Source organism: Coffea arabica, chromosome 11c (genome assembly GCF_036785885.1).
Source record: "Coffea arabica cultivar ET-39 chromosome 11c, Coffea Arabica ET-39 HiFi, whole genome shotgun sequence".
NCBI lineage: Eukaryota > Viridiplantae > Streptophyta > Magnoliopsida > Gentianales > Rubiaceae > Coffea > Coffea arabica.
This window is the reverse complement of record NC_092330.1, coordinates 21513181-21538767: the sequence shown is the minus strand read 5'-3', so window position 1 is coordinate 21538767 and position 25587 is coordinate 21513181. Positions and strand designations below refer to the sequence as shown.

The following is a 25587-nucleotide window of genomic DNA, read 5'->3' as shown; positions in this document are numbered from 1 at the left end:
AAAGCAACAAGAAAAAAATATAAAAGTAAATAAATAAAAGGATGAGAGGAAATTCATGAATTGACGCTTAGAATGAATTCGGGTCCAGAAAAGCCAAACTGCTTCACAGGACGTGGCAGTTTAAAAGAATAAAGCGAAAGGAACATGGCGGGTGCGATCATACCAGCACTAATGCACCGGATCCCATCAGAACTTCGAAGTTAAGCGTGCTTGGGCGACAGTAGTACTAGGATGGGTGACCCTAGGCCGGTCAACGGGTCGGGTCTACACCCGGATCCGGATCGGATCCCTGAAATTTTTGCTGGTATGGGTAGGGATTTAATTCCGTTATCCGGATCCGGATCCGTTTTTTCAAACAAAAAAATGGGTCGGATACGGAATATAGTATTCCGACCCGTATTAGACCCGGATCCGGATATAAATGATTTAATAATTTATAAAAAATATATATTATCAATATAATTTGATTAGGATGATGTATTTGAGTAAAATCAATTTGATTTATTTTCTTATTTGGTTTTTTCTTTGCATTAGTTAGAAATTAGTTTACAAATATATTTTTTTCTCTTTTTTGTTAGAAATTATAAATTTTGGCAAATTTGTTCGGGTAGACCCGACCCGGATCCGAGACTCGCCGGGTCCGGATCCGGAACACAGAATAAAAGACCCGTCGGGTAAACGGGTCGGATCCGGGTCCGGGTCCGGAATAATGAATTCCGGCCCGGACCCGGCCCGTTGACACCCCTAGGTGACCCCCTGGGAAATCCTCGTGTTGCACCCCTCCCTTTTTTGTTTCGAAATCCAAATTTCCCCTTCGTTCTTTATGCTGTAGTAATTTAGCTCCGTCGGAACGATTGCTTTATATTTTGCTTCTCATCGAAGCATGAAGGCGGATCTGAAGGCGCGAGACAAGTCAGGAACGGTACGGCTGGATCGAAGCCCGGATCGTCGGTCAAAGTTGTCGGCGCAAATGTATAAGTGCAAGCGTGAAGGATCAATTTCAGGATAATTGAGAGTTGCGCGACGAGGGAAAAAAAATGGTGCAAATCAACAAGAAAAAAATGTAAAAGTAAATAAATAAAAGGATGAGGGGAAATTCTTGAATTGACGCTTAAAATGAATTCGGGTCCAGAAAAGCCACACTGCTTCACAGGACGGGGCAGTTTAAAAGAATAAAGCGAAAGGAACATGGCGGGTGTGATCATACCAGCACTAATGCACCGGATCCCATCAGAACTTCGAAGTTAAGCGTGCTTGGGCGACAGTAGTACTAGGATGGGTGACCCTAGGCCGGTCAACGGGTCGGGTCTACACCCGGATCCGGATCGGATCCCTGAAATTTTTGCGGGTATGGGTAGGGATTTAATTCCGTTATCCGGATCCGGATCCGTTTTTTCAAACAAAAAAACGGGTCGGATACGGAATATAGTATTCCGACCCGTATTAGACCCGGATCCGGATATAAATGATTTAATAATTTATAAAAAATATATATTATCAATATAATTTGATTAGGATGATGTATTTGAGTAAAATCAATTTGATTTATTTTCTTATTTGGTTTTTTCTTTGCATTAGCTAGAAATTAGTTTACAAATATATCTTTTTCTCTTTTTTGTTAGAAATTATAAATTTTGGCAAATTTGTTCGGGTAGACCCGACCCGAATCCGAGACTCGCCGGGTCCGGATCCGGAACACCGAATAAAAGACCCGTCGGGTAAACGGGTCGGCTCCGGGTCCGGGTCCGGAATAATGAATTCCGGCCCGGACCCGGCCCGTTGACACCCCTAGGTGACCCCCTGGGAAATCCTCGTGTTGCACCCCTCCCTTTTTTGTTTCGAAATCCAAATTTTCCCTTCGTTCTTTATGCTGTAGTAATTTAGCTCCGTCGGAACGATTGCTTTATATTTTGCTTCTCATCGAAGCATGAAGGCGGATCTGAAGGCGCGAGACAAGTCAGGAACGGTACGGCTGGATCGAAGCCCGGATCGTCGGTCAAAGTTGTCGGCGCAAATGTATAAGCGCAAGCGTGAAGGATCAATTTCAGGATAATTGAGAGTTGCGCGACGAGGGAAAAAAAAATGGTGCAAATCAACAAGAAAAAAATGTAAAAGTAAATAAATAAAAGGATGAGGGGAAATTCTTGAATTGACGCTTAAAATGAATTCGGGTCCAGAAAAGCCACACTGCTTCACAGGACGGGGCAGTTTAAAAGAATAAAGCGAAAGGAACATGGCGGGTGCGATCATACCAGCACTAATGCACCGGATCCCATCAGAACTCCGAAGTTAAGCGTGCTTGGGCGAGAGTAGTACTAGGATGGGTGACCCCCTGGGAAGTCCTCGTGTTGCACCCCTCCCTTTTTTGTTTCGAAATCCAAATTTCCCCTTCGTTCTTTATGCTGTAGTAATTTAGCTCCGTCGGAACGATTGCTTGATATTTTGCTTCTCATCGAAGCATGAAGGCGGATCTGAAGGCGCGAGACAAGTCAGGAACGGTACGGCTGGATCGAAGCCCGGATCGTCGGTCAAAGTTGTCGGCGCAAATGTATAAGCGCAAGCGTGAAGGATCAATTTCAGGATAATTGAGAGTTGTGCGACGAGGGAAAAAAAAGGTGCAAAGCAACAAGAAAAAAATATAAAAGTAAATAAATAAAAGGATGAGAGGAAATTCATGAATTGACGCTTAGAATGAATTCGGGTCCAGAAAAGCCAAACTGCTTCACAGGACGTGGCAGTTTAAAAGAATAAAGCGAAAGGAACATGGCGGGTGCGATCATACCAGCACTAATGCACCGGATCCCATCAGAACTTCGAAGTTAAGCGTGCTTGGGCGACAGTAGTACTAGGATGGGTGACCCTAGGCCGGTCAACGGGTCGGGTCTACACCCGGATCCGGATCGGATCCCTGAAATTTTTGCGGGTATGGGTAGGGATTTAATTCCGTTATCCGGATCCGGATCCGTTTTTTCAAACAAAAAAACGGGTCGGATACGGAATATAGTATTCCGACCCGTATTAGACCCGGATCCGGATATAAATGATTTAATAATTTATAAAAAATATATATTATCAATATAATTTGATTAGGATGATGTATTTGAATAAAATCAATTTGATTTATTTTCTTATTTGGTTTTTTCTTTGCATTAGTTAGAAATTAGTTTACAAATATATCTTTTTCTCTTTTTTGTTAGAAATTATAAATTTTGGCAAATTTGTTCGGGTAGACCCGACCCGAATCCGAGACTCGCCGGGTCCGGATCCGGAACACCGAATAAAAGACCCGTCGGGTAAACGGGTCGGCTCCGGGTCCGGGTCCGGAATAATGAATTCCGGCCCGGACCCGGCCCGTTGACACCCCTAGGTGACCCCCTGGGAAATCCTCGTGTTGCACCCCTCCCTTTTTTGTTTCGAAATCCAAATTTTCCCTTCGTTCTTTATGCTGTAGTAATTTAGCTCCGTCGGAACGATTGCTTTATATTTTGCTTCTCATCGAAGCATGAAGGCGGATCTGAAGGCGCGAGACAAGTCAGGAACGGTACGGCTGGATCGAAGCCCGGATCGTCGGTCAAAGTTGTCGGCGCAAATGTATAAGCGCAAGCGTGAAGGATCAATTTCAGGATAATTGAGAGTTGCGCGACGAGGGAAAAAAAAATGGTGCAAATCAACAAGAAAAAAATGTAAAAGTAAATAAATAAAAGGATGAGGGGAAATTCTTGAATTGACGCTTAAAATGAATTCGGGTCCAGAAAAGCCACACTGCTTCACAGGACGGGGCAGTTTAAAAGAATAAAGCGAAAGGAACATGGCGGGTGCGATCATACCAGCACTAATGCACCGGATCCCATCAGAACTCCGAAGTTAAGCGTGCTTGGGCGAGAGTAGTACTAGGATGGGTGACCCCCTGGGAAGTCCTCGTGTTGCACCCCTCCCTTTTTTGTTTCGAAATCCAAATTTCCCCTTCGTTCTTTATGCTGTAGTAATTTAGCTCCGTCGGAACGATTGCTTGATATTTTGCTTCTCATCGAAGCATGAAGGCGGATCTGAAGGCGCGAGACAAGTCAGGAACGGTACGGCTGGATCGAAGCCCGGATCGTCGGTCAAAGTTGTCGGCGCAAATGTATAAGCGCAAGCGTGAAGGATCAATTTCAGGATAATTGAGAGTTGTGCGACGAGGGAAAAAAAAGGTGCAAAGCAACAAGAAAAAAATATAAAAGTAAATAAATAAAAGGATGAGAGGAAATTCATGAATTGACGCTTAGAATGAATTCGGGTCCAGAAAAGCCAAACTGCTTCACAGGACGTGGCAGTTTAAAAGAATAAAGCGAAAGGAACATGGCGGGTGCGATCATACCAGCACTAATGCACCGGATCCCATCAGAACTTCGAAGTTAAGCGTGCTTGGGCGACAGTAGTACTAGGATGGGTGACCCTAGGCCGGTCAACGGGTCGGGTCTACACCCGGATCCGGATCGGATCCCTGAAATTTTTGCTGGTATGGGTAGGGATTTAATTCCGTTATCCGGATCCGGATCCGTTTTTTCAAACAAAAAAACGGGTCGGATACGGAATATAGTATTCCGACCCGTACTAGACCCGGATCCGGATATAAATGATTTAATAATTTATAAAAAATATATATTATCAATATAATTTGATTAGGATGATGTATTTGAGTAAAATCAATTTGATTTATTTTCTTATTTGGTTTTTTCTTTGCATTAGCTAGAAATTAGTTTACAAATATATCTTTTTCTCTTTTTTGTTAGAAATTATAAATTTTGGCAAATTTGTTCGGGTAGACCCGACCCGGATCCGAGACTCGCCGGGTCCGGATCCGGAACACCGAATAAAAGACCCGTCGGGTAAACGGGTCGGATCCGGGTCCGGGTCCGGAATAAAGAATTCCGGCCCGGACCCGGCCCGTTGACACCCCTAGGTGACCCCCTGGGAAATCCTCGTGTTGCACCCCTCCCTTTTTTGTTTCGAAATCCAAATTTTCCCTTCGTTCTTTATGCTGTAGTAATTTAGCTCCGTCGGAACGATTGTTTTATATTTTGCTTCTCATCGAAGCATGAAGGCGGATCTGAAGGCGCGAGACAAGTCAGGAACGGTACGGCTGAATCGAAGCCCGGATCGTCGGTCAATGTTGTCGGCGCAAATGCATAAGCGCAAGCGTGAAGGATCAATTTCAGGATAATTGAGAGTTGTGCGACGAGGGAAAAAAAAGGTGCAAAGCAACAAGAAAAAAATATAAAAATAAATAAATAAAAGGATGAGAGGAAATTCATGAATTGACGCTTAGAATGAATTCGGGTCCAGAAAAGCCAAACTGCTTCACAGGACGTGGCAGTTTAAAAGAATAAAGCGAAAGGAACATGGCGGGTGTGATCATACCAGCACTAATGCACCGGATCCCATCAGAACTTCGAAGTTAAGCGTGCTTGGGCGACAGTAGTACTAGGATGGGTGACACTAGGCCGGTCAACGGGTCGGGTCTACACCCGGATCCGGATCGGATCCCTGAAATTTTTGCGGGTATGGGTAGGGATTTAATTCCGTTATCCGGATCCGGATCCGTTTTTTCAAACAAAAAAACGGGTCGGATACGGAATATAGTATTCCGACCCGTATTAGACCCGGATCCGGATATAAATGATTTAATAATTTATAAAAAATATATATTATCAATATAATTTGATTAGGATGATGTATTTGAGTAAAATCAATTTGATTTATTTTCTTATTTGGTTTTTTCTTTGCATTAGCTAGAAATTTGTTTACAAATATATCTTTTTCTCTTTTTTGTTAGAAATTATAAATTTTGGCAAATTTGTTCGGGTAGACCCGACCCGGATCCGAGACTCGCCGGGTCCGGATCCGGAACACCGAATAAAAGACCCGTCGGGTAAACGGGTCGGCTCCGGGTCCGGGTCCGGAATAATGAATTCCGGCTCGGACCCGGCCCGTTGACACCCCTAGGTGACCCCCTGGGAAATCCTCGTGTTGCACCCCTCCCTTTTTTGTTTCGAAATCCAAATTTTCCCTTCGTTCTTTATGCTGTAGTAATTTAGCTCCGTCGGAACGATTGCTTTATATTTTGCTTCTCATCGAAGCATGAAGGCGGATCTGAAGGCGCGAGACAAGTCAGGAACGGTACGGCTGGATCGAAGCCCGGATCGTCGGTCAAAGTTGTCGGCGCAAATGTATAAGCGCAAGCGTGAAGGATCAATTTCAGGATAATTGAGAGTTGCGCGACGAGGGAAAAAAAATGGTGCAAATCAACAAGAAAAAAATGTAAAAGTAAATAAATAAAAGGATGAGGGGAAATTCTTGAATTGACGCTTAAAATGAATTCGGGTCCAGAAAAGCCACACTGCTTCACAGGACGGGGCAGTTTAAAAGAATAAAGCGAAAGGAACATGGCGGGTGCGATCATACCAGCACTAATGCACCGGATCCCATCAGAACTCCGAAGTTAAGCGTGCTTGGGCGAGAGTAGTACTAGGATGGGTGACCCCCTGGGAAGTCCTCGTGTTGCACCCCTCCCTTTTTTGTTTCGAAATCCAAATTTCCCCTTCGTTCTTTATGCTGTAGTAATTTAGCTCCGTCGGAACGATTGCTTGATATTTTGCTTCTCATCGAAGCATGAAGGCGGATCTGAAGGCGCGAGACAAGTCAGGAACGGTACGGCTGGATCGAAGCCCGGATCGTCGGTCAAAGTTGTCGGCGCAAATGTATAAGCGCAAGCGTGAAGGATCAATTTCAGGATAATTGAGAGTTGTGCGACGAGGGAAAAAAAAGGTGCAAAGCAACAAGAAAAAAATATAAAAGTAAATAAATAAAAGGATGAGAGGAAATTCATGAATTGACGCTTAGAATGAATTCGGGTCCAGAAAAGCCAAACTGCTTCACAGGACGTGGCAGTTTAAAAGAATAAAGCGAAAGGAACATGGCGGGTGCGATCATACCAGCACTAATGCACCGGATCCCATCAGAACTCCGAAGTTAAGCGTGCTTGGGCGACAGTAGTACTAGGATGGGTGACCCTAGGCCTGTCAACGGGTCGGGTCTAGACCCGGATCCGGATCGGATCGCTGAAATTTTTTCGGGTATGGGTAGGGATTTAATTCCGTTATCCGGATCCGGATCCGTTTTTTCAAACAAAAAAACGGGTCGGATACGGAATATAGTATTCCGACCCGTATTAGACCCGGATCCGGATATAAATGATTTAATAATTTATAAAAAATATATATTATCAATATAATTTGATTAGGATGATGTATTTGAGTAAAATCAATTTGATTTATTTTCTTATTTGGTTTTTTCTTTGCATTAGTTAGAAATTAGTTTACAAATATATTTTTTTCTCTTTTTTGTTAGAAATTATAAATTTTGGCAAATTTGTTCGGGTAGACCCGACCCGGATCCGAGATTCGCCGGGTCCGGATCCGGAACACAGAATAAAAGACCCGTCGGGTAAACGGGTCGGATCCGGGTCCGGGTCCGGGTCCGGAATAATGAATTCCGGCCCGGACCCGGCCCGTTGACACCCCTAGGTGACCGCCTGGTAAATCCTCGTGTTGCACCCCTCCCTTTTTTGTTTCGAAATCCAAATTTCCCCTTCGTTCTTTATGCTGTAGTAATTTAGCTCCGTCGGAACGATTGCTTTATATTTTGCTTCTCATCGAAGCATGAAGGCGGATCTGAAGGCGCGAGACAAGTCAGGAACGGTACGGCTGGATCGAAGCCCGGATCGTTGGTCAAAGTTGTCGGCGCAAATGTATAAGTGCAAGCGTGAAGGATCAATTTCAGGATAATTGAGAGTTGCGCGACGAGGGAAAAAAAATGGTGCAAATCAACAAGAAAAAAATGTAAAAGTAAATAAATAAAAGGATGAGGGGAAATTCTTGAATTGACGCTTAAAATGAATTCGGGTCCAGAAAAGCCACACTGCTTCACAGGACGGGGCAGTTTAAAAGAATAAAGCGAAAGGAACATGGTGGGTGTGATCATACCAGCACTAATGCACCGGATCCCATCAGAACTCCGAAGTTAAGCGTGCTTGGGCGAGAGTAGTACTAGGATGGGTGACCCCCTGGGAAGTCCTCGTGTTGCACCCCTCCCTTTTTTGTTTCGAAATCCAAATTTCCCCTTCGTTCTTTATGCTGTAGTAATTTAGCTCCGTCGGAACGATTGCTTTATATTTTGCTTCTTATCGAAGCATGAAGGCGGATCTGAAGGCGCGAGACAAGTCAGGAACGGTACGGCTGGATCGAAGCCCGGATCGTCGGTCAAAGTTGTCGGCGCAAATGTATAAGCGCAAGCGTGAAGGATCAATTTCAGGATAATTGAGAGTTGTGCGACGAGGGAAAAAAAAGGTGCAAAGCAACAAGAAAAAAATATAAAAGTAAATAAATAAAAGGATGAGAGGAAATTCATGAATTGACGCTTAGAATGAATTCGGGTCCAGAAAAGCCAAACTGCTTCACAGGACGTGGCAGTTTAAAAGAATAAAGCGAAAGGAACATGGCGGGTGCGATCATACCAGCACTAATGCACCGGATCCCATCAGAACTCCGAAGTTAAGCGTGCTTGGGCGACAGTAGTACTAGGATGGGTGACCCTAGGCCTGTCAACGGGTCGGGTCTAGACCCGGATCCGGATCGGATCGCTGAAATTTTTTCGGGTATGGGTAGGGATTTAATTCCGTTATCCGGATCCGGATCCGTTTTTTCAAACAAAAAAATGGGTCGGATACGGAATATAGTATTCCGACCCGTATTAGACCCGGATCCGGATATAAATGATTTAATAATTTATAAAAAATATATATTATCAATATAATTTGATTAGGATGATGTATTTGAGTAAAATCAATTTGATTTATTTTCTTATTTGGTTTTTTCTTTGCATTAGTTAGAAATTAGTTTACAAATATATTTTTTTCTCTTTTTTGTTAGAAATTATAAATTTTGGCAAATTTGTTCGGGTAGACCCGACCCGGATCCGAGACTCGCCGGGTCCGGATCCGGAACACAGAATAAAAGACCCGTCGGGTAAACGGGTCGGATCCGGGTCCGGGTCCGGAATAATGAATTCCGGCCCGGACCCGGCCCGTTGACACCCCTAGGTGACCCCCTGGGAAATCCTCGTGTTGCACCCCTCCCTTTTTTGTTTCGAAATCCAAATTTCCCCTTCGTTCTTTATGCTGTAGTAATTTAGCTCCGTCGGAACGATTGCTTTATATTTTGCTTCTCATCGAAGCATGAAGGCGGATCTGAAGGCGCGAGACAAGTCAGGAACGGTACGGCTGGATCGAAGCCCGGATCGTCGGTCAAAGTTGTCGGCGCAAATGTATAAGTGCAAGCGTGAAGGATCAATTTCAGGATAATTGAGAGTTGCGCGACGAGGGAAAAAAAAATGGTGCAAATCAACAAGAAAAAAATGTAAAAGTAAATAAATAAAAGGATGAGGGGAAATTCTTGAATTGACGCTTAAAATGAATTCGGGTCCAGAAAAGCCACACTGCTTCACAGGACGTGGCAGTTTAAAAGAATAAAGCGAAAGAAACATGGCGGGTGCGATCATACCAGCACTAATGCACCGGATCCCATCAGAACTCCGAAGTTAAGCGTGCTTGGGCGACAGTAGTACTAGGATGGGTGACCCTAGGCCGGTCAACGGGTCGGGTCTACACCCGGATCCGGATCGGATCGCTGAAATTTTTGCGGGTATGGATAGGGATTTAATTCCGTTATCCGGATCCGGATCCGTTTTTTCAAACAAAAAAACGGGTCGGATACGGAATATAGTATTCCGACCCGTACTAGACCCGGATCCGGATATAAATGATTTAATAATTTATAAAAAATATATATTATCAATATAATTTGATTAGGATGATGTATTTGAGTAAAATCAATTTGATTTATTTTCTTATTTGGTTTTTTCTTTGCATTAGTTAGAAATTAGTTTACAAATATATTTTTTTCTCTTTTTTGTTAGAAATTATAAATTTTGGCAAATTTGTTCGGGTAGACCCGACCCGGATCCGAGACTCGCCGGGTCCGGATCCGGAACACAGAATAAAAGACCCGTCGGGTAAACGGGTCGGATCCGGGTCCGGGTCCGGAATAATGAATTCCGGCCCGGACCCGGCCCGTTGACACCCCTAGGTGACCCCCTGGGAAATCCTCGTGTTGCACCCCTCCCTTTTTTGTTTCGAAATCCAAATTTTCCCTTCGTTCTTTATGCTGTAGTAATTTAGCTCCGTCGGAACGATTGCTTTATATTTTGCTTCTCATCGAAGCATGAAGGCGGATCTGAAGGCGCGAGACAAGTCAGGAACGGTACGGCTGGATCGAAGCCCGGATCGTCGGTCAAAGTTGTCGGCGCAAATGTATAAGCGCAAGCGTGAAGGATCAATTTCAGGATAATTGAGAGTTGCGCGACGAGGGAAAAAAAAATGGTGCAAATCAACAAGAAAAAAATGTAAAAGTAAATAAATAAAAGGATGAGGGGAAATTCTTGAATTGACGCTTAAAATGAATTCGGGTCCAGAAAAGCCACACTGCTTCACAGGACGGGGCAGTTTAAAAGAATAAAGCGAAAGGAACATGGCGGGTGCGATCATACCAGCACTAATGCACCGGATCCCATCAGAACTCCGAAGTTAAGCGTGCTTGGGCGAGAGTAGTACTAGGATGGGTGACCCCCTGGGAAGTCCTCGTGTTGCACCCCTCCCTTTTTTGTTTCGAAATCCAAATTTCCCCTTCGTTCTTTATGCTGTAGTAATTTAGCTCCGTCGGAACGATTGCTTGATATTTTGCTTCTCATCGAAGCATGAAGGCGGATCTGAAGGCGCGAGACAAGTCAGGAACGGTACGGCTGGATCGAAGCCCGGATCGTCGGTCAAAGTTGTCGGCGCAAATGTATAAGCGCAAGCGTGAAGGATCAATTTCAGGATAATTGAGAGTTGTGCGACGAGGGAAAAAAAAGGTGCAAAGCAACAAGAAAAAAATATAAAAGTAAATAAATAAAAGGATGAGAGGAAATTCATGAATTGACGCTTAGAATGAATTCGGGTCCAGAAAAGCCAAACTGCTTCACAGGACGTGGCAGTTTAAAAGAATAAAGCGAAAGGAACATGGCGGGTGCGATCATACCAGCACTAATGCACCGGATCCCATCAGAACTTCGAAGTTAAGCGTGCTTGGGCGACAGTAGTACTAGGATGGGTGACCCTAGGCCGGTCAACGGGTCGGGTCTACACCCGGATCCGGATCGGATCCCTGAAATTTTTGCTGGTATGGGTAGGGATTTAATTCCGTTATCCGGATCCGGATCCGTTTTTTCAAACAAAAAAACGGGTCGGATACGGAATATAGTATTCCGACCCGTACTAGACCCGGATCCGGATATAAATGATTTAATAATTTATAAAAAATATATATTATCAATATAATTTGATTAGGATGATGTATTTGAGTAAAATCAATTTGATTTATTTTCTTATTTGGTTTTTTCTTTGCATTAGCTAGAAATTAGTTTACAAATATATCTTTTTCTCTTTTTTGTTAGAAATTATAAATTTTGGCAAATTTGTTCGGGTAGACCCGACCCGGATCCGAGACTCGCCGGGTCCGGATCCGGAACACCGAATAAAAGACCCGTCGGGTAAACGGGTCGGATCCGGGTCCGGGTCCGGAATAAAGAATTCCGGCCCGGACCCGGCCCGTTGACACCCCTAGGTGACCCCCTGGGAAATCCTCGTGTTGCACCCCTCCCTTTTTTGTTTCGAAATCCAAATTTTCCCTTCGTTCTTTATGCTGTAGTAATTTAGCTCCGTCGGAACGATTGTTTTATATTTTGCTTCTCATCGAAGCATGAAGGCGGATCTGAAGGCGCGAGACAAGTCAGGAACGGTACGGCTGAATCGAAGCCCGGATCGTCGGTCAATGTTGTCGGCGCAAATGCATAAGCGCAAGCGTGAAGGATCAATTTCAGGATAATTGAGAGTTGTGCGACGAGGGAAAAAAAAGGTGCAAAGCAACAAGAAAAAAATATAAAAATAAATAAATAAAAGGATGAGAGGAAATTCATGAATTGACGCTTAGAATGAATTCGGGTCCAGAAAAGCCAAACTGCTTCACAGGACGTGGCAGTTTAAAAGAATAAAGCGAAAGGAACATGGCGGGTGTGATCATACCAGCACTAATGCACCGGATCCCATCAGAACTTCGAAGTTAAGCGTGCTTGGGCGACAGTAGTACTAGGATGGGTGACACTAGGCCGGTCAACGGGTCGGGTCTACACCCGGATCCGGATCGGATCCCTGAAATTTTTGCGGGTATGGGTAGGGATTTAATTCCGTTATCCGGATCCGGATCCGTTTTTTCAAACAAAAAAACGGGTCGGATACGGAATATAGTATTCCGACCCGTATTAGACCCGGATCCGGATATAAATGATTTAATAATTTATAAAAAATATATATTATCAATATAATTTGATTAGGATGATGTATTTGAGTAAAATCAATTTGATTTATTTTCTTATTTGGTTTTTTCTTTGCATTAGCTAGAAATTTGTTTACAAATATATCTTTTTCTCTTTTTTGTTAGAAATTATAAATTTTGGCAAATTTGTTCGGGTAGACCCGACCCGGATCCGAGACTCGCCGGGTCCGGATCCGGAACACCGAATAAAAGACCCGTCGGGTAAACGGGTCGGCTCCGGGTCCGGGTCCGGAATAATGAATTCCGGCTCGGACCCGGCCCGTTGACACCCCTAGGTGACCCCCTGGGAAATCCTCGTGTTGCACCCCTCCCTTTTTTGTTTCGAAATCCAAATTTTCCCTTCGTTCTTTATGCTGTAGTAATTTAGCTCCGTCGGAACGATTGCTTTATATTTTGCTTCTCATCGAAGCATGAAGGCGGATCTGAAGGCGCGAGACAAGTCAGGAACGGTACGGCTGGATCGAAGCCCGGATCGTCGGTCAAAGTTGTCGGCGCAAATGTATAAGCGCAAGCGTGAAGGATCAATTTCAGGATAATTGAGAGTTGCGCGACGAGGGAAAAAAAATGGTGCAAATCAACAAGAAAAAAATGTAAAAGTAAATAAATAAAAGGATGAGGGGAAATTCTTGAATTGACGCTTAAAATGAATTCGGGTCCAGAAAAGCCACACTGCTTCACAGGACGGGGCAGTTTAAAAGAATAAAGCGAAAGGAACATGGCGGGTGCGATCATACCAGCACTAATGCACCGGATCCCATCAGAACTCCGAAGTTAAGCGTGCTTGGGCGAGAGTAGTACTAGGATGGGTGACCCCCTGGGAAGTCCTCGTGTTGCACCCCTCCCTTTTTTGTTTCGAAATCCAAATTTCCCCTTCGTTCTTTATGCTGTAGTAATTTAGCTCCGTCGGAACGATTGCTTGATATTTTGCTTCTCATCGAAGCATGAAGGCGGATCTGAAGGCGCGAGACAAGTCAGGAACGGTACGGCTGGATCGAAGCCCGGATCGTCGGTCAAAGTTGTCGGCGCAAATGTATAAGCGCAAGCGTGAAGGATCAATTTCAGGATAATTGAGAGTTGTGCGACGAGGGAAAAAAAAGGTGCAAAGCAACAAGAAAAAAATATAAAAGTAAATAAATAAAAGGATGAGAGGAAATTCATGAATTGACGCTTAGAATGAATTCGGGTCCAGAAAAGCCAAACTGCTTCACAGGACGTGGCAGTTTAAAAGAATAAAGCGAAAGGAACATGGCGGGTGCGATCATACCAGCACTAATGCACCGGATCCCATCAGAACTCCGAAGTTAAGCGTGCTTGGGCGACAGTAGTACTAGGATGGGTGACCCTAGGCCTGTCAACGGGTCGGGTCTAGACCCGGATCCGGATCGGATCGCTGAAATTTTTTCGGGTATGGGTAGGGATTTAATTCCGTTATCCGGATCCGGATCCGTTTTTTCAAACAAAAAAACGGGTCGGATACGGAATATAGTATTCCGACCCGTATTAGACCCGGATCCGGATATAAATGATTTAATAATTTATAAAAAATATATATTATCAATATAATTTGATTAGGATGATGTATTTGAGTAAAATCAATTTGATTTATTTTCTTATTTGGTTTTTTCTTTGCATTAGTTAGAAATTAGTTTACAAATATATTTTTTTCTCTTTTTTGTTAGAAATTATAAATTTTGGCAAATTTGTTCGGGTAGACCCGACCCGGATCCGAGACTCGCCGGGTCCGGATCCGGAACACCGAATAAAAGACCCGTCGGGTAAACGGGTCGGATCCGGGTCCGGGTCCGGAATAAAGAATTCCGGCCCGGACCCGGCCCGTTGACACCCCTAGGTGACCCCCTGGGAAATCCTCGTGTTGCACCCCTCCCTTTTTTGTTTCGAAATCCAAATTTTCCCTTCGTTCTTTATGCTGTAGTAATTTAGCTCCGTCGGAACGATTGTTTTATATTTTGCTTCTCATCGAAGCATGAAGGCGGATCTGAAGGCGCGAGACAAGTCAGGAACGGTACGGCTGAATCGAAGCCCGGATCGTCGGTCAATGTTGTCGGCGCAAATGCATAAGCGCAAGCGTGAAGGATCAATTTCAGGATAATTGAGAGTTGTGCGACGAGGGAAAAAAAAGGTGCAAAGCAACAAGAAAAAAATATAAAAATAAATAAATAAAAGGATGAGAGGAAATTCATGAATTGACGCTTAGAATGAATTCGGGTCCAGAAAAGCCAAACTGCTTCACAGGACGTGGCAGTTTAAAAGAATAAAGCGAAAGGAACATGGCGGGTGTGATCATACCAGCACTAATGCACCGGATCCCATCAGAACTTCGAAGTTAAGCGTGCTTGGGCGACAGTAGTACTAGGATGGGTGACACTAGGCCGGTCAACGGGTCGGGTCTACACCCGGATCCGGATCGGATCCCTGAAATTTTTGCGGGTATGGGTAGGGATTTAATTCCGTTATCCGGATCCGGATCCGTTTTTTCAAACAAAAAAACGGGTCGGATACGGAATATAGTATTCCGACCCGTATTAGACCCGGATCCGGATATAAATGATTTAATAATTTATAAAAAATATATATTATCAATATAATTTGATTAGGATGATGTATTTGAGTAAAATCAATTTGATTTATTTTCTTATTTGGTTTTTTCTTTGCATTAGTTAGAAATTAGTTTACAAATATATTTTTTTCTCTTTTTTGTTAGAAATTATAAATTTTGGCAAATTTGTTCGGGTAGACCCGACCCGGATCCGAGATTCGCCGGGTCCGGATCCGGAACACAGAATAAAAGACCCGTCGGGTAAACGGGTCGGATCCGGGTCCGGGTCCGGGTCCGGAATAATGAATTCCGGCCCGGACCCGGCCCGTTGACACCCCTAGGTGACCGCCTGGTAAATCCTCGTGTTGCACCCCTCCCTTTTTTGTTTCGAAATCCAAATTTCCCCTTCGTTCTTTATGCTGTAGTAATTTAGCTCCGTCGGAACGATTGCTTTATATTTTGCTTCTCATCGAAGCATGAAGGCGGATCTGAAGGCGCGAGACAAGTCAGGAACGGTACGGCTGGATCGAAGCCCGGATCGTTGGTCAAAGTTGTCGGCGCAAATGTATAAGTGCAAGCGTGAAGGATCAATTTCAGGATAATTGAGAGTTGCGCGACGAGGGAAAAAAAATGGTGCAAATCAACAAGAAAAAAATGTAAAAGTAAATAAATAAAAGGATGAGGGGAAATTCTTGAATTGACGCTTAAAATGAATTCGGGTCCAGAAAAGCCACACTGCTTCACAGGACGGGGCAGTTTAAAAGAATAAAGCGAAAGGAACATGGCGGGTGCGATCATACCAGCACTAATGCACCGGATCCCATCAGAACTCCGAAGTTAAGCGTGCTTGGGCGAGAGTAGTACTAGGATGGGTGACCCCCTGGGAAGTCCTCGTGTTGCACCCCTCCCTTTTTTGTTTCGAAATCCAAATTTCCCCTTCGTTCTTTATGCTGTAGTAATTTAGCTCCGTCGGAACGATTGCTTTATATTTTGCTTCTTATCGAAGCATGAAGGCGGATCTGAAGGCGCGAGACAAGTCAGGAACGGTACGGCTGGATCGAAGCCCGGATCGTCGGTCAAAGTTGTCGGCGCAAATGTATAAGCGCAAGCGTGAAGGATCAATTTCAGGATAATTGAGAGTTGTGCGACGAGGGAAAAAAAAGGTGCAAAGCAACAAGAAAAAAATATAAAAGTAAATAAATAAAAGGATGAGAGGAAATTCATGAATTGACGCTTAGAATGAATTCGGGTCCAGAAAAGCCAAACTGCTTCACAGGACGTGGCAGTTTAAAAGAATAAAGCGAAAGGAACATGGCGGGTGCGATCATACCAGCACTAATGCACCGGATCCCATCAGAACTCCGAAGTTAAGCGTGCTTGGGCGACAGTAGTACTAGGATGGGTGACCCTAGGCCTGTCAACGGGTCGGGTCTAGACCCGGATCCGGATCGGATCGCTGAAATTTTTTCGGGTATGGGTAGGGATTTAATTCCGTTATCCGGATCCGGATCCGTTTTTTCAAACAAAAAAATGGGTCGGATACGGAATATAGTATTCCGACCCGTATTAGACCCGGATCCGGATATAAATGATTTAATAATTTATAAAAAATATATATTATCAATATAATTTGATTAGGATGATGTATTTGAGTAAAATCAATTTGATTTATTTTCTTATTTGGTTTTTTCTTTGCATTAGTTAGAAATTAGTTTACAAATATATTTTTTTCTCTTTTTTGTTAGAAATTATAAATTTTGGCAAATTTGTTCGGGTAGACCCGACCCGGATCCGAGACTCGCCGGGTCCGGATCCGGAACACAGAATAAAAGACCCGTCGGGTAAACGGGTCGGATCCGGGTCCGGGTCCGGAATAATGAATTCCGGCCCGGACCCGGCCCGTTGACACCCCTAGGTGACCCCCTGGGAAATCCTCGTGTTGCACCCCTCCCTTTTTTGTTTCGAAATCCAAATTTCCCCTTCGTTCTTTATGCTGTAGTAATTTAGCTCCGTCGGAACGATTGCTTTATATTTTGCTTCTCATCGAAGCATGAAGGCGGATCTGAAGGCGCGAGACAAGTCAGGAACGGTACGGCTGGATCGAAGCCCGGATCGTCGGTCAAAGTTGTCGGCGCAAATGTATAAGTGCAAGCGTGAAGGATCAATTTCAGGATAATTGAGAGTTGCGCGACGAGGGAAAAAAAAATGGTGCAAATCAACAAGAAAAAAATGTAAAAGTAAATAAATAAAAGGATGAGGGGAAATTCTTGAATTGACGCTTAAAATGAATTCGGGTCCAGAAAAGCCACACTGCTTCACAGGACGTGGCAGTTTAAAAGAATAAAGCGAAAGAAACATGGCGGGTGCGATCATACCAGCACTAATGCACCGGATCCCATCAGAACTCCGAAGTTAAGCGTGCTTGGGCGACAGTAGTACTAGGATGGGTGACCCTAGGCCGGTCAACGGGTCGGGTCTACACCCGGATCCGGATCGGATCGCTGAAATTTTTGCGGGTATGGATAGGGATTTAATTCCGTTATCCGGATCCGGATCCGTTTTTTCAAACAAAAAAACGGGTCGGATACGGAATATAGTATTCCGACCCGTACTAGACCCGGATCCGGATATAAATGATTTAATAATTTATAAAAAATATATATTATCAATATAATTTGATTAGGATGATGTATTTGAGTAAAATCAATTTGATTTATTTTCTTATTTGGTTTTTTCTTTGCATTAGTTAGAAATTAGTTTACAAATATATTTTTTTCTCTTTTTTGTTAGAAATTATAAATTTTGGCAAATTTGTTCGGGTAGACCCGACCCGGATCCGAGACTCGCCGGGTCCGGATCCGGAACACAGAATAAAAGACCCGTCGGGTAAACGGGTCGGATCCGGGTCCGGGTCCGGAATAATGAATTCCGGCCCGGACCCGGCCCGTTGACACCCCTAGGTGACCCCCTGGGAAATCCTCGTGTTGCACCCCTCCCTTTTTTGTTTCGAAATCCAAATTTTCCCTTCGTTCTTTATGCTGTAGTAATTTAGCTCCGTCGGAACGATTGCTTTATATTTTGCTTCTCATCGAAGCATGAAGGCGGATCTGAAGGCGCGAGACAAGTCAGGAACGGTACGGCTGGATCGAAGCCCGGATCGTCGGTCAAAGTTGTCGGCGCAAATGTATAAGCGCAAGCGTGAAGGATCAATTTCAGGATAATTGAGAGTTGCGCGACGAGGGAAAAAAAAATGGTGCAAATCAACAAGAAAAAAATGTAAAAGTAAATAAATAAAAGGATGAGGGGAAATTCTTGAATTGACGCTTAAAATGAATTCGGGTCCAGAAAAGCCACACTGCTTCACAGGACGGGGCAGTTTAAAAGAATAAAGCGAAAGGAACATGGCGGGTGCGATCATACCAGCACTAATGCACCGGATCCCATCAGAACTCCGAAGTTAAGCGTGCTTGGGCGAGAGTAGTACTAGGATGGGTGACCCCCTGGGAAGTCCTCGTGTTGCACCCCTCCCTTTTTTGTTTCGAAATCCAAATTTCCCCTTCGTTCTTTATGCTGTAGTAATTTAGCTCCGTCGGAACGATTGCTTGATATTTTGCTTCTCATCGAAGCATGAAGGCGGATCTGAAGGCGCGAGACAAGTCAGGAACGGTACGGCTGGATCGAAGCCCGGATCGTCGGTCAAAGTTGTCGGCGCAAATGTATAAGCGCAAGCGTGAAGGATCAATTTCAGGATAATTGAGAGTTGTGCGACGAGGGAAAAAAAAGGTGCAAAGCAACAAGAAAAAAATATAAAAGTAAATAAATAAAAGGATGAGAGGAAATTCATGAATTGACGCTTAGAATGAATTCGGGTCCAGAAAAGCCAAACTGCTTCACAGGACGTGGCAGTTTAAAAGAATAAAGCGAAAGGAACATGGCGGGTGCGATCATACCAGCACTAATGCACCGGATCCCATCAGAACTTCGAAGTTAAGCGTGCTTGGGCGACAGTAGTACTAGGATGGGTGACCCTAGGCCGGTCAACGGGTCGGGTCTACACCCGGATCCGGATCGGATCCCTGAAATTTTTGCTGGTATGGGTAGGGATTTAATTCCGTTATCCGGATCCGGATCCGTTTTTTCAAACAAAAAAACGGGTCGGATACGGAATATAGTATTCCGACCCGTACTAGACCCGGATCCGGATATAAATGATTTAATAATTTATAAAAAATATATATTATCAATATAATTTGATTAGGATGATGTATTTGAGTAAAATCAATTTGATTTATTTTCTTATTTGGTTTTTTCTTTGCATTAGCTAGAAATTAGTTTACAAATATATCTTTTTCTCTTTTTTGTTAGAAATTATAAATTTTGGCAAATTTGTTCGGGTAGACCCGACCCGGATCCGAGACTCGCCGGGTCCGGATCCGGAACACCGAATAAAAGACCCGTCGGGTAAACGGGTCGGATCCGGGTCCGGGTCCGGAATAAAGAATTCCGGCCCGGACCCGGCCCGTTGACACCCCTAGGTGACCCCCTGGGAAATCCTCGTGTTGCACCCCTCCCTTTTTTGTTTCGAAATCCAAATTTTCCCTTCGTTCTTTATGCTGTAGTAATTTAGCTCCGTCGGAACGATTGTTTTATATTTTGCTTCTCATCGAAGCATGAAGGCGGATCTGAAGGCGCGAGACAAGTCAGGAACGGTACGGCTGAATCGAAGCCCGGATCGTCGGTCAATGTTGTCGGCGCAAATGCATAAGCGCAAGCGTGAAGGATCAATTTCAGGATAATTGAGAGTTGTGCGACGAGGGAAAAAAAAGGTGCAAAGCAACAAGAAAAAAATATAAAAATAAATAAATAAAAGGATGAGAGGAAATTCATGAATTGACGCTTAGAATGAATTCGGGTCCAGAAAAGCCAAACTGCTTCACAGGACGTGGCAGTTTAAAAGAATAAAGCGAAAGGAACATGGCGGGTGTGATCATACCAGCACTAATGCACCGGATCCCATCAGAACTTCGAAGTTAAGCGTGCTTGGGCGACAGTAGTACTAGGATGGGTGACACTAGGCCGGTCAACGGGTCGGGTCTACACCCGGATCCGGATCGGATCCCTGAAATTTTTGCGGGTATGGGTAGGGATTTAATTCCGTTATCCGGATCCGGATCCGTTTTTTCAAACAAAAAAACGGGTCGGATACGGAATATAGTATTCCGACCCGTATTAGACCCGGATCCGGATATAAATGATTTAATAATTTATAAAAAATATATATTATCAATATAATTTGATTAGGATGATGTATTTGAGTAAAATCAATTTGATTTATTTTCTTATTTGGTTTTTTCTTTGCATTAGCTAGAAATTTGTTTACAAATATATCTTTTTCTCTTTTTTGTTAGAAATTATAAATTTTGGCAAATTTGTTCGGGTAGACCCGACCCGGATCCGAGACTCGCCGGGTCCGGATCCGGAACACCGAATAAAAGACCCGTCGGGTAAACGGGTCGGCTCCGGGTCCGGGTCCGGAATAATGAATTCCGGCTCGGACCCGGCCCGTTGACACCCCTAGGTGACCCCCTGGGAAATCCTCGTGTTGCACCCCTCCCTTTTTTGTTTCGAAATCCAAATTTTCCCTTCGTTCTTTATGCTGTAGTAATTTAGCTCCGTCGGAACGATTGCTTTATATTTTGCTTCTCATCGAAGCATGAAGGCGGATCTGAAGGCGCGAGACAAGTCAGGAACGGTACGGCTGGATCGAAGCCCGGATCGTTGGTCAAAGTTGTCGGCGCAAATGTATAAGTTCAAGCGTGAAGGATCAATTTCAGGATAATTGAGAGTTGCGCGACGAGGGAAAAAAAATGGTGCAAATCAACAAGAAAAAAATGTAAAAGTAAATAAATAAAAGGATGAGGGGAAATTCTTGAATTGACGCTTAAAATGAATTCGGGTCCAGAAAAGCCACACTGCTTCACAGGACGGGGCAGTTTAAAAGAATAAAGCGAAAGGAACATGGTGGGTGTGATCATACCAGCACTAATGCACCGGATCCCATCAGAACTCCGAAGTTAAGCGTGCTTGGGCGAGAGTAGTACTAGGATGGGTGACCCCCTGGGAAGTCCTCGTGTTGCACCCCTCCCTTTTTTGTTTCGAAATCCAAATTTCCCCTTCGTTCTTTATGCTGTAGTAATTTAGCTCCGTCGGAACGATTGCTTTATATTTTGCTTCTTATCGAAGCATGAAGGCGGATCTGAAGGCGCGAGACAAGTCAGGAACGGTACGGCTGGATCGAAGCCCGGATCGTCGGTCAAAGTTGTCGGCGCAAATGTATAAGCGCAAGCGTGAAGGATCAATTTCAGGATAATTGAGAGTTGTGCGACGAGGGAAAAAAAAGGTGCAAAGCAACAAGAAAAAAATATAAAAGTAAATAAATAAAAGGATGAGAGGAAATTCATGAATTGACGCTTAGAATGAATTCGGGTCCAGAAAAGCCAAACTGCTTCACAGGACGTGGCAGTTTAAAAGAATAAAGCGAAAGGAACATGGCGGGTGCGATCATACCAGCACTAATGCACCGGATCCCATCAGAACTTCGAAGTTAAGCGTGCTTGGGCGACAGTAGTACTAGGATGGGTGACCCTAGGCCGGTCAACGGGTCGGGTCTACACCCGGATCCGGATCGGATCCCTGAAATTTTTGCTGGTATGGGTAGGGATTTAATTCCGTTATCCGGATCCGGATCCGTTTTTTCAAACAAAAAAACGGGTCGGATACGGAATATAGTATTCCGACCCGTACTAGACCCGGATCCGGATATAAATGATTTAATAATTTATAAAAAATATATATTATCAATATAATTTGATTAGGATGATGTATTTGAGTAAAATCAATTTGATTTATTTTCTTATTTGGTTTTTTCTTTGCATTAGCTAGAAATTAGTTTACAAATATATCTTTTTCTCTTTTTTGTTAGAAATTATAAATTTTGGCAAATTTGTTCGGGTAGACCCGACCCGGATCCGAGACTCGCCGGGTCCGGATCCGGAACACCGAATAAAAGACCCGTCGGGTAAACGGGTCGGATCCGGGTCCGGGTCCGGAATAATGAATTCCGGCCCGGACCCGGCCCGTTGACACCCCTAGGTGACCCCCTGGGAAATCCTCGTGTTGCACCCCTCCCTTTTTTGTTTCGAAATCCAAATTTCCCCTTCGTTCTTTATGCTGTAGTAATTTAGCTCCGTCGGAACGATTGCTTTATATTTTGCTTCTCATCGAAGCATGAAGGCGGATCTGAAGGCGCGAGACAAGTCAGGAACGGTACGGCTGGATCGAAGCCCGGATCGTTGGTCAAAGTTGTCGGCGCAAATGTATAAGTTCAAGCGTGAAGGATCAATTTCAGGATAATTGAGAGTTGCGCGACGAGGGAAAAAAAATGGTGCAAATCAACAAGAAAAAAATGTAAAAGTAAATAAATAAAAGGATGAGGGGAAATTCTTGAATTGACGCTTAAAATGAATTCGGGTCCAGAAAAGCCACACTGCTTCACAGGACGGGGCAGTTTAAAAGAATAAAGCGAAAGGAACATGGTGGGTGTGATCATACCAGCACTAATGCACCGGATCCCATCAGAACTCCGAAGTTAAGCGTGCTTGGGCGAGAGTAGTACTAGGATGGGTGACCCCCTGGGAAGTCCTCGTGTTGCACCCCTCCCTTTTTTGTTTCGAAATCCAAATTTCCCCTTCGTTCTTTATGCTGTAGTAATTTAGCTCCGTCGGAACGATTGCTTTATATTTTGCTTCTTATCGAAGCATGAAGGCGGATCTGAAGGCGCGAGACAAGTCAGGAACGGTACGGCTGGATCGAAGCCCGGATCGTCGGTCAAAGTTGTCGGCGCAAATGTATAAGCGCAAGCGTGAAGGATCAATTTCAGGATAATTGAGAGTTGTGCGACGAGGGAAAAAAAAGGTGCAAAGCAACAAGAAAAAAATATAAAAGTAAATAAATAAAAGGATGAGAGGAAATTCATGAATTGACGCTTAGAATGAATTCGGGTCCAGAAAAGCCAAACTGCTTCACAGGACGTGGCAGTTTAAAAGAATAAAGCGAAAGGAACATGGCGGGTGCGATCATACCAGCACTAATGCACCGGATCCCATCAGAACTCCGAAGTTAAGCGTGCTTGGGCGACAGTAGTACTAGGATGGGTGACCCTAGGCCTGTCAACGGGTCGGGTCTAGACCCGGATCCGGATCGGATCGCTGAAATTTTTTCGGGTATGGGTAGGGATTTAATTCCGTTATCCGGATCCGGATCCGTTTTTTCAAACAAAAAAATGGGTCGGATACGGAATATAGTATTCCGACCCGTATTAGACCCGGATCCGGATATAAATGATTTAATAATTTATAAAAAATATATATTATCAATATAATTTGATTAGGATGATGTATTTGAGTAAAATCAATTTGATTTATTTTCTTATTTGGTTTTTTCTTTGCATTAGTTAGAAATTAGTTTACAAATATATTTTTTTCTCTTTTTTGTTAGAAATTATAAATTTTGGCAAATTTGTTCGGGTAGACCCGACCCGGATCCGAGACTCGCCGGGTCCGGATCCGGAACACAGAATAAAAGACCCGTCGGGTAAACGGGTCGGATCCGGGTCCGGGTCCGGAATAATGAATTCCGGCCCGGACCCGGCCCGTTGACACCCCTAGGTGACCCCCTGGGAAATCCTCGTGTTGCACCCCTCCCTTTTTTGTTTCGAAATCCAAATTTCCCCTTCGTTCTTTATGCTGTAGTAATTTAGCTCCGTCGGAACGATTGCTTTATATTTTGCTTCTCATCGAAGCATGAAGGCGGATCTGAAGGCGCGAGACAAGTCAGGAACGGTACGGCTGGATCGAAGCCCGGATCGTCGGTCAAAGTTGTCGGCGCAAATGTATAAGTGCAAGCGTGAAGGATCAATTTCAGGATAATTGAGAGTTGCGCGACGAGGGAAAAAAAAATGGTGCAAATCAACAAGAAAAAAATGTAAAAGTAAATAAATAAAAGGATGAGGGGAAATTCTTGAATTGACGCTTAAAATGAATTCGGGTCCAGAAAAGCCACACTGCTTCACAGGACGTGGCAGTTTAAAAGAATAAAGCGAAAGAAACATGGCGGGTGCGATCATACCAGCACTAATGCACCGGATCCCATCAGAACTCCGAAGTTAAGCGTGCTTGGGCGACAGTAGTACTAGGATGGGTGACCCTAGGCCGGTCAACGGGTCGGGTCTACACCCGGATCCGGATCGGATCGCTGAAATTTTTGCGGGTATGGATAGGGATTTAATTCCGTTATCCGGATCCGGATCCGTTTTTTCAAACAAAAAAACGGGTCGGATACGGAATATAGTATTCCGACCCGTACTAGACCCGGATCCGGATATAAATGATTTAATAATTTATAAAAAATATATATTATCAATATAATTTGATTAGGATGATGTATTTGAGTAAAATCAATTTGATTTATTTTCTTATTTGGTTTTTTCTTTGCATTAGTTAGAAATTAGTTTACAAATATATTTTTTTCTCTTTTTTGTTAGAAATTATAAATTTTGGCAAATTTGTTCGGGTAGACCCGACCCGGATCCGAGACTCGCCGGGTCCGGATCCGGAACACAGAATAAAAGACCCGTCGGGTAAACGGGTCGGATCCGGGTCCGGGTCCGGAATAATGAATTCCGGCCCGGACCCGGCCCGTTGACACCCCTAGGTGACCCCCTGGGAAATCCTCGTGTTGCACCCCTCCCTTTTTTGTTTCGAAATCCAAATTTTCCCTTCGTTCTTTATGCTGTAGTAATTTAGCTCCGTCGGAACGATTGCTTTATATTTTGCTTCTCATCGAAGCATGAAGGCGGATCTGAAGGCGCGAGACAAGTCAGGAACGGTACGGCTGGATCGAAGCCCGGATCGTCGGTCAAAGTTGTCGGCGCAAATGTATAAGCGCAAGCGTGAAGGATCAATTTCAGGATAATTGAGAGTTGCGCGACGAGGGAAAAAAAAATGGTGCAAATCAACAAGAAAAAAATGTAAAAGTAAATAAATAAAAGGATGAGGGGAAATTCTTGAATTGACGCTTAAAATGAATTCGGGTCCAGAAAAGCCACACTGCTTCACAGGACGGGGCAGTTTAAAAGAATAAAGCGAAAGGAACATGGCGGGTGCGATCATACCAGCACTAATGCACCGGATCCCATCAGAACTCCGAAGTTAAGCGTGCTTGGGCGAGAGTAGTACTAGGATGGGTGACCCCCTGGGAAGTCCTCGTGTTGCACCCCTCCCTTTTTTGTTTCGAAATCCAAATTTCCCCTTCGTTCTTTATGCTGTAGTAATTTAGCTCCGTCGGAACGATTGCTTGATATTTTGCTTCTCATCGAAGCATGAAGGCGGATCTGAAGGCGCGAGACAAGTCAGGAACGGTACGGCTGGATCGAAGCCCGGATCG

General features: G+C 44.0%; 11 non-coding genes and 19 pseudogenes across 11 annotated transcripts; all 30 read left to right on the top strand.

Moving 5' to 3' along the window:
- The first annotated feature begins 149 nt into the window (after positions 1–149).
- LOC140019617 (5S ribosomal RNA) lies at positions 150–267 on the top strand (annotated as a pseudogene).
- Positions 268–1193: 926 nt separating this feature from the next.
- Positions 1194–1311, top strand: LOC140020418 (5S ribosomal RNA; annotated as a pseudogene).
- Positions 1312–2238: 927 nt separating this feature from the next.
- Positions 2239–2357, top strand: LOC140018713 (5S ribosomal RNA). Its single transcript, XR_011824549.1, has one exon. It is a non-coding gene; the product is annotated as a 5S ribosomal RNA (ribosomal RNA).
- Positions 2358–2768: 411 nt separating this feature from the next.
- Positions 2769–2886, top strand: LOC140019615 (5S ribosomal RNA; annotated as a pseudogene).
- A 927-nt stretch (positions 2887–3813) lies between these two features.
- Positions 3814–3932, top strand: LOC140018702 (5S ribosomal RNA). The gene has a single exon (XR_011824548.1). It is a non-coding gene; the product is annotated as a 5S ribosomal RNA (ribosomal RNA).
- Positions 3933–4343: 411 nt separating this feature from the next.
- Positions 4344–4461, top strand: LOC140019614 (5S ribosomal RNA; annotated as a pseudogene).
- Positions 4462–5386: 925 nt separating this feature from the next.
- LOC140020740 (5S ribosomal RNA) lies at positions 5387–5504 on the top strand (annotated as a pseudogene).
- A 926-nt stretch (positions 5505–6430) lies between these two features.
- On the top strand, positions 6431–6549 carry LOC140018691 (5S ribosomal RNA). The gene has a single exon (XR_011824547.1). It is a non-coding gene; the product is annotated as a 5S ribosomal RNA (ribosomal RNA).
- A 411-nt stretch (positions 6550–6960) lies between these two features.
- On the top strand, positions 6961–7078 carry LOC140018682 (5S ribosomal RNA; annotated as a pseudogene).
- Positions 7079–8010: 932 nt separating this feature from the next.
- Positions 8011–8129, top strand: LOC140017537 (5S ribosomal RNA). The gene has a single exon (XR_011823845.1). It is a non-coding gene; the product is annotated as a 5S ribosomal RNA (ribosomal RNA).
- A 411-nt stretch (positions 8130–8540) lies between these two features.
- LOC140018681 (5S ribosomal RNA) lies at positions 8541–8658 on the top strand (annotated as a pseudogene).
- Positions 8659–9585: 927 nt separating this feature from the next.
- LOC140018223 (5S ribosomal RNA) lies at positions 9586–9703 on the top strand (annotated as a pseudogene).
- A 927-nt stretch (positions 9704–10630) lies between these two features.
- LOC140018680 (5S ribosomal RNA) lies at positions 10631–10749 on the top strand. The gene has a single exon (XR_011824546.1). It is a non-coding gene; the product is annotated as a 5S ribosomal RNA (ribosomal RNA).
- Positions 10750–11160: 411 nt separating this feature from the next.
- On the top strand, positions 11161–11278 carry LOC140019613 (5S ribosomal RNA; annotated as a pseudogene).
- Positions 11279–12203: 925 nt separating this feature from the next.
- On the top strand, positions 12204–12321 carry LOC140020739 (5S ribosomal RNA; annotated as a pseudogene).
- Positions 12322–13247: 926 nt separating this feature from the next.
- On the top strand, positions 13248–13366 carry LOC140018669 (5S ribosomal RNA). The gene has a single exon (XR_011824545.1). It is a non-coding gene; the product is annotated as a 5S ribosomal RNA (ribosomal RNA).
- Positions 13367–13777: 411 nt separating this feature from the next.
- Positions 13778–13895, top strand: LOC140018679 (5S ribosomal RNA; annotated as a pseudogene).
- Positions 13896–14820: 925 nt separating this feature from the next.
- On the top strand, positions 14821–14938 carry LOC140020737 (5S ribosomal RNA; annotated as a pseudogene).
- A 932-nt stretch (positions 14939–15870) lies between these two features.
- On the top strand, positions 15871–15989 carry LOC140018658 (5S ribosomal RNA). The gene has a single exon (XR_011824544.1). It is a non-coding gene; the product is annotated as a 5S ribosomal RNA (ribosomal RNA).
- Positions 15990–16400: 411 nt separating this feature from the next.
- LOC140018678 (5S ribosomal RNA) lies at positions 16401–16518 on the top strand (annotated as a pseudogene).
- Positions 16519–17445: 927 nt separating this feature from the next.
- Positions 17446–17563, top strand: LOC140018222 (5S ribosomal RNA; annotated as a pseudogene).
- Positions 17564–18490: 927 nt separating this feature from the next.
- On the top strand, positions 18491–18609 carry LOC140018647 (5S ribosomal RNA). The gene has a single exon (XR_011824543.1). It is a non-coding gene; the product is annotated as a 5S ribosomal RNA (ribosomal RNA).
- Positions 18610–19020: 411 nt separating this feature from the next.
- LOC140019612 (5S ribosomal RNA) lies at positions 19021–19138 on the top strand (annotated as a pseudogene).
- A 925-nt stretch (positions 19139–20063) lies between these two features.
- On the top strand, positions 20064–20181 carry LOC140020736 (5S ribosomal RNA; annotated as a pseudogene).
- Positions 20182–21107: 926 nt separating this feature from the next.
- On the top strand, positions 21108–21226 carry LOC140017536 (5S ribosomal RNA). Its single transcript, XR_011823844.1, has one exon. It is a non-coding gene; the product is annotated as a 5S ribosomal RNA (ribosomal RNA).
- Positions 21227–21637: 411 nt separating this feature from the next.
- On the top strand, positions 21638–21755 carry LOC140019611 (5S ribosomal RNA; annotated as a pseudogene).
- Positions 21756–22681: 926 nt separating this feature from the next.
- On the top strand, positions 22682–22800 carry LOC140017534 (5S ribosomal RNA). The gene has a single exon (XR_011823843.1). It is a non-coding gene; the product is annotated as a 5S ribosomal RNA (ribosomal RNA).
- A 411-nt stretch (positions 22801–23211) lies between these two features.
- On the top strand, positions 23212–23329 carry LOC140018677 (5S ribosomal RNA; annotated as a pseudogene).
- Positions 23330–24256: 927 nt separating this feature from the next.
- Positions 24257–24374, top strand: LOC140018221 (5S ribosomal RNA; annotated as a pseudogene).
- A 927-nt stretch (positions 24375–25301) lies between these two features.
- On the top strand, positions 25302–25420 carry LOC140018636 (5S ribosomal RNA). The gene has a single exon (XR_011824542.1). It is a non-coding gene; the product is annotated as a 5S ribosomal RNA (ribosomal RNA).
- The last annotated feature ends 167 nt before the right edge of the window (positions 25421–25587 follow it).